Source organism: Melozone crissalis, unplaced genomic scaffold, assembly GCF_028551555.1.
Source record: "Melozone crissalis strain CALT ecotype California unplaced genomic scaffold, PUWL_Pcris_2 ptg000045l_1, whole genome shotgun sequence".
Lineage (NCBI taxonomy): Eukaryota > Metazoa > Chordata > Aves > Passeriformes > Passerellidae > Melozone > Melozone crissalis.
This window is the reverse complement of record NW_026535823.1, coordinates 18346616-18352615: the sequence shown is the minus strand read 5'-3', so window position 1 is coordinate 18352615 and position 6000 is coordinate 18346616.

Genomic DNA, 6000 nt, shown 5'->3' with positions numbered 1-6000 from the left:
TATTATTTTATTGCCAGCAGATTGAAGCAATAAGAGGTGAAGTGTCTTGGTAAGTAATGTTTTTTTTCCATTTTCTTTGTCCAATCCTCCTGTTGCTCTCTGATGTTTCTTCCTCTTTGTCTTCTTTCCAACATTTCTGCCTCACTTACTAGTCCCATTCTCACTGTCTCCTATCTATCTTTCAACCATCTTTCTCCATTTATTCTTCTCCAACAATTGCACTGAAGAGAGCCCATGATAGAAATTATTTTTACTTTGGCAGCCACTTTTTACTTTTATCTTTTCCCTGAATGTCTGGGATGGGTCCAGGCAGCTCTCCCCACTTTCATCATCTCTCTTCACATCCCTCGTGACCCTGAGCTCTAGTCAGCAATCTGATGTCTGCCATGAGAGCAGCTCCCATTATCCAAAGCCACAATCAGACTAAGCTGTTGTAACACTGTGTGTTGCTTTACTTACCACGCTTGCTCTGCTGCTTTCTAGGAACTGCACACCTGTGCCAGGTTTTTCTCACAGAATAATAATGACCGCGCTGTCGCCTTTTGCACGTCTCTCCTCCTTGCTCCTGTGCCCATCTTCCTCTGCTGAGCTTTGTGGTTCAGTCTCCTGGCTGGTGCAGTTTAGGCAGGATATGGGAGACTTATACTTAGGCTCTGCCTGAGGCAATTTGAACTTGAATCTCTTGCCCCTTGAATTTGCACTCTACCCAAGAGATTATCAACTCTTCTGCGAGGAGGGTGACCTGAGTCCTTTCTTTGAGTGGGAAAGCTTGAGCTTGACTTTTCAGTCTTGTAGTGGAGACACTCGCTTGGGTGGGGAAACCACATCTGCCAGGGCCTGCCCCAGTCAATGCTTAAATCCAAGTATGGAGGTATTCCCTGGAAGACAGTAGCAAACCCCAGGTTTCTTGCTCTCAGTAGTGCTTTGACAACAACCACACAGAACAATCAATTTAATCCATTTAATTATTCCATACGAGCTGGAACAGCTCCAACAGGATGGACCGGAGAAAGACCCTGCTCAACAAGATCCCTTTAGAACTGTGCTGAGCTCACTGGGCTGCCATGGGTCAGTTCCCTCATACCCCAGAGCAGCCATGGAGCTGCCTCAGCACCACTGAGTTGACGAGGGACTGGGGACTGAGGACGTGTGGAGACTGGAGGGGAGGGAAGGGAAGTGTGCTCCTCCACTGTTACCCATGCTGGCAGGTTTGTGGCTGTAGCTGAAACACACATCTGCCAGTGCTGCCTCAGTTACCATTCTGGACAGGAGTGGCAGCAAATATGTGGTGGAGGGAAAAGAATCCTATTAAAAGACAGGGCAGCACGCTGGAGCATTACAAGGCAAATTGCTTTTAAAGGTGGAAATACAATAAAAATAGACTAAAGAGTCTTAAAATACAAAATCAATGCCAAAACAGAGAAAGCCAGAATGACTTCCAGAACTCAGCTACAGGCAGTTGTCCCCCAGTATAAGCCAGATACTGTCAGTGTGTGGGAGACATCCAGGAATTTTCTCTCCTACAAAAATATTAGGGACATTATATGTTTAACTGTAATGGAAAACTAGAGCTCTAGTGCTCAGTTCCGAAGAAGAGCACTATTAGAAGTGATGTGGTACAGGGTGTGTGTGTGTGTGTGTGTGGCTGCTCCTTTTCTCCTCGAGATTCTATAGCTTCCTTCATTCTTCGCTTCTCTCATATTACAGAAAGAAGGTAATTTTTCCTGGCCATTTACTAAAGCTCATTAAAGACTGAAGAGAACAAACAATGCTATTCCTTAGAGACTACCATTCAAAGTCATTCTACAATTCTCTGTTCTAATACTTGAGACAAATTAATTATTCCTTAGTGAAAAGTGTATAATTCCTATTCTTCATTTTTGGGGTGGGGAGTGGGGAATAATAATAGGAAGTTTATATCTGAGTCAAAAGCTGTCTGAGCTGAAGGGAAATGAGAAAAAATGTGTGTTCCAAGAAGAGTAAAAGCAATTACTCTAATAATAATTCTAGGGATATTAATGTCTTTTTAAAGTAAATTGCTTTCAAATAAACACCAAAGTTGAAGGCATAGGAAAGGCTGGTTTATTTATTAATCATTCCAAAAGTGCATTTTTCTAAATGAACAAGTGCATGAGCAACTTCGCTGGCACATATTAAATTTAGTTAAACGGCAACTTGTAAATATCTAAAAACTTCTGTAACCAGAGACTAATTTGTTTAACGTGTTGAAAATGTTCTGTGGATGTGAGGAGCTACATATTAAACTTCAAAGCAAAATGCTCCAGAGATTACACCGTCTTAAAGACTGCATATTGGAAAGGCCTTTATACATTAAACATAAAGGACTTTTAATTCTCTTCTATTTTGAATACTTGTCAATCTGTGTGACTCATGCTTAAGATTGTAAACTATCATTTTAAGGTGTGATGTCCAAGCTGGGACCTGGACCATGATTTGCAAGGGGCTGGCTTTTCTCTTTCATCTCTATTAATTAATCCTGTTTCAGTTTGCCCGGCGTACACTTCTGTTGACATCACCTTTTCCATATACTTTAAAGAGTCCCCAGAGAGATCTACTGCAGAACAAAAACTGGACAGAGAATACATTTGGAAACCATTTTATTTCTCAATTACCAACCAAAACGTATGGAAAAGATTTACACTCTATCTGATTTACACAATAATTATACTTTGAAAGCTTAGAAATAAATGGCTTGATCCCTGAAATCATTAGTTACTATACCAAATGTAATTGGTGTAAACTAATGAGTTTACTGGATGGCTGACCCTTAATTACTGATTATAGTTAAACTCTAGCCAATCAAAATTTCGTTTACTTATAAAAGTACAGTGTAGTATTAACAAGCATTACATTTCCAAGCAAGCAGCTTTATGATTAGTTGTAGCACACAACTCAAGCCTGTTCAGGGCTATCAAAAGCAGCTTTTTAATAACAGTGCACTAAGCAACCATCATTCTCTTACCTCAGCTTCTATCAGACAAACAGAAAGAAACCACATAATTAATCATCTCATGCAATAGAAATAAAGCATCTGGGCCAGATCCAGGTGGGATATACACAGCCTCCTTAGTTCAAAGAGCTGCAAGAGACTGGGGATCTGCCTTAGGATAGGATAACTGACAAGGGGAATTCTGCCTCTCTTGGGGGAGCAGTATGGGGTATGGAAATGAAATACTGATTGATTGTGTGCAGTCCCATGTGATGTGGAGAAACCTATCAACAAAATAGGTTTAATAATTCCTTAAATTGAGGAGGATTTCTTGGGCAGATTCAGTATGTGGTGATAGGACATACGATTACTGTACTGGCAATCCCAAAAATCCAGAAGTCATGACTCCTCTCTATTTATTAGATCAAATGGAGAATATTTTTTTAAAATAAAATACTAAGTGGGAACAAATTATTTTCATTTGTCTCTGGTTGATCTTTAATAACTAATGTTTTGCCTAACCAGGAAGACTCAAAATTGCTACTGAAAAAGTTGAAAGCAGATTTCTATTTAGACCATGATTCCAAAGTTGGAACTTTAAACAGGTACACCAAAGATTTTAATAAAATCATAAGACTTTGCAATGCTTACAGTCACGTCCTTAAAGGTACTTAGGTAAATGACTCCAGTGATTTAAGGATGTGAAAATTCTCCATCTCCAAGATCATTCCTGTGAATCCTAAACTTCAGATAGGAGATTGATACCAGAAGTCACAAGCTGAAGATCAGGGGCTATGGAAGCATATGTATTTGCTGGAGCTCTGCACTGTGTGATGACCCAACAGCTGCAAGGGTGTGAGGTCTCTTGGGTCAATTCTGTCACGATTGCAGGTCTCTCCTATTTCTGTTTTTCTCTATGAACCTTACTTGATGGCCCTTTGGAACAGGTACTGTAACACTTGCCCACTTGTTAGTATAAACATTTTATTAAAACTCAGAAATTTAGGAATCAAGTAGTTCTCAGAATATCTGCACACGGGTTAAAGTGAAATTTTTGTATTTACTGAACTCCTGTTTGTGAGATGTGTCTGGGGTCAAGAAAAGGTTAAAGTTGTTTACTGCCTTCAAGCTCTGGTCTTAGAAGTTAATTCAGAACTGTGCTTTGAGCAGCTACAGACAGTAGTGAGTCCTTGCAGCAGTGAATTGCTGGTTTGATGTCAAGGTCCTTGGGCCTTAATCATAAAATTAGTTTGTTTCTTAAGGAAACCCTAGCAGGGACTTTATGGTTATATAAAGTCATTATACTATTTTACAACACAACTTTAAAGATGCTTCAGAATGATCAGAGTTTGTAGGAAGGGATCATGTTTTTTATTATTTGTGGAATATCCTCAAGCTGTCATAGCTAAGCACTGCCACTTGGAATAGCTGCTCCACAGTTCAAAAGAAAAGACAAAGGATTTGTTGAAGCCTAAGTCAGGCAATTAGGGCATATCTGTCCAGAGAAAGCTCATTGAATTGAATGGATTCCATGTACTTCCTGACAACTGACTCCAGTTTTGTAGGAGCTGTATATTTGGGGCAATCAAGGTGTTTTATTACAATTCCACAAGAGCAGATAGAGGCCCTATGAAGCTCTACAAGTGCTGCTTTTCACAGTTCTCTGTTGGAGTATTCAGGGGTGAGTAATTTTGAAAGTCATGGAGAAAGAAGCAGGCAAATTTTCCAAAACCTCGAGAGATCCTGTGAATGCAAAGACAAAGGAAACACTAGACTACACAAAAACTTTCCCAACCACCCTCTGCACAGCAGCGCTGGTAAGAACAATCCTGCCATTTCTGATTTGCTAACACTGAGACAGCACCCTCCAATGCAGAAGGAAGCATTGATGTAGGAGGAGGGGAACACATTGCAGACAAGTTCACTGTCCCCAGCCTGCCATCCCTGTGGCATGGGGGAAAGGGCAGGCTTCTGCAATGACTGGTGCAACGAGCACCAAAGGGCCCCACTCCTCCTTTCCTGTGAACCCTGCATAACGCTTTCTGTGGAAGAAAACATCAAGCCCCATCTTGTTCATGGAAATACAGCATATTTGAAAGCCATAGTTAATGGATAAACTGTTTTCTGATTGGATGAGCCACACAATAAATCTCTTCCCAAGCCAAGTGCAATGCAGCTTATTCAGTTACAGTGAAATGAGCCACTGTCACTTTGCTGCACTTGCATACATCAGGCAAAATGCTTCCATCTTCATCAGTCTCTTAGTGAAATAGAAATAAAACAATTTTAACAGAATGGTGTCACTGGATCTGTGGCACCTGCTTTAAAAATAAATCTCTTAGCTTTGTCTTCACTATTACTTTCAATAAACGTCCTAGCATTGCCACAGCATTTATCTAGCAGCAGGAAACCATTATCCTATGACAACAATCTATTCCATTAACATTAGCTCTTAATTGTAAGATTGTTTATAAGACAGCAAAAGCTACTGAATCATACTAGAATGATAAAAAGAGTTATGGTCATGGAGTATAGTAGTCCCTACAGTTATGAAAAATAACCTAAGAGTAGAAAGCTATATTTTTATATTAAAAACAATGTAATATTGTTACACAATATAATATTTTTAAATAATTGATTACATCAGGAAGGTAGCTATTAAAGAGTTAATTTTAAAAACTGTTACCAAGAAACTCTTTCTTTGATAACGGTATGGCTGAAAAATGAAATAGAAAGCTTCAAAACCCTTCCTCTTGCTTTTAGCAATGCTGCACCGAGCCAGAGAAATCATAACAACAAAAATATATTTGTCTGGTGGAGTGAACAGAAGAAATGTTGCAGAATTGAGATACCAAGAACCTCACTGCAGAATAGAAGGAGAACTGTCATTCTGATTGTTTGTCATTATTGTTTCATGTCCAGTTAAGTGAAGTTAAAGTGACAGTTGTGTCATAACTGCTGGCATCTATGTAAATTTCAAATCAAATATGATAGAGGCATTTCTGCCAGACAGAAGTCACCAGGCTACTCTTCCTCTTCATTTTTGTAAC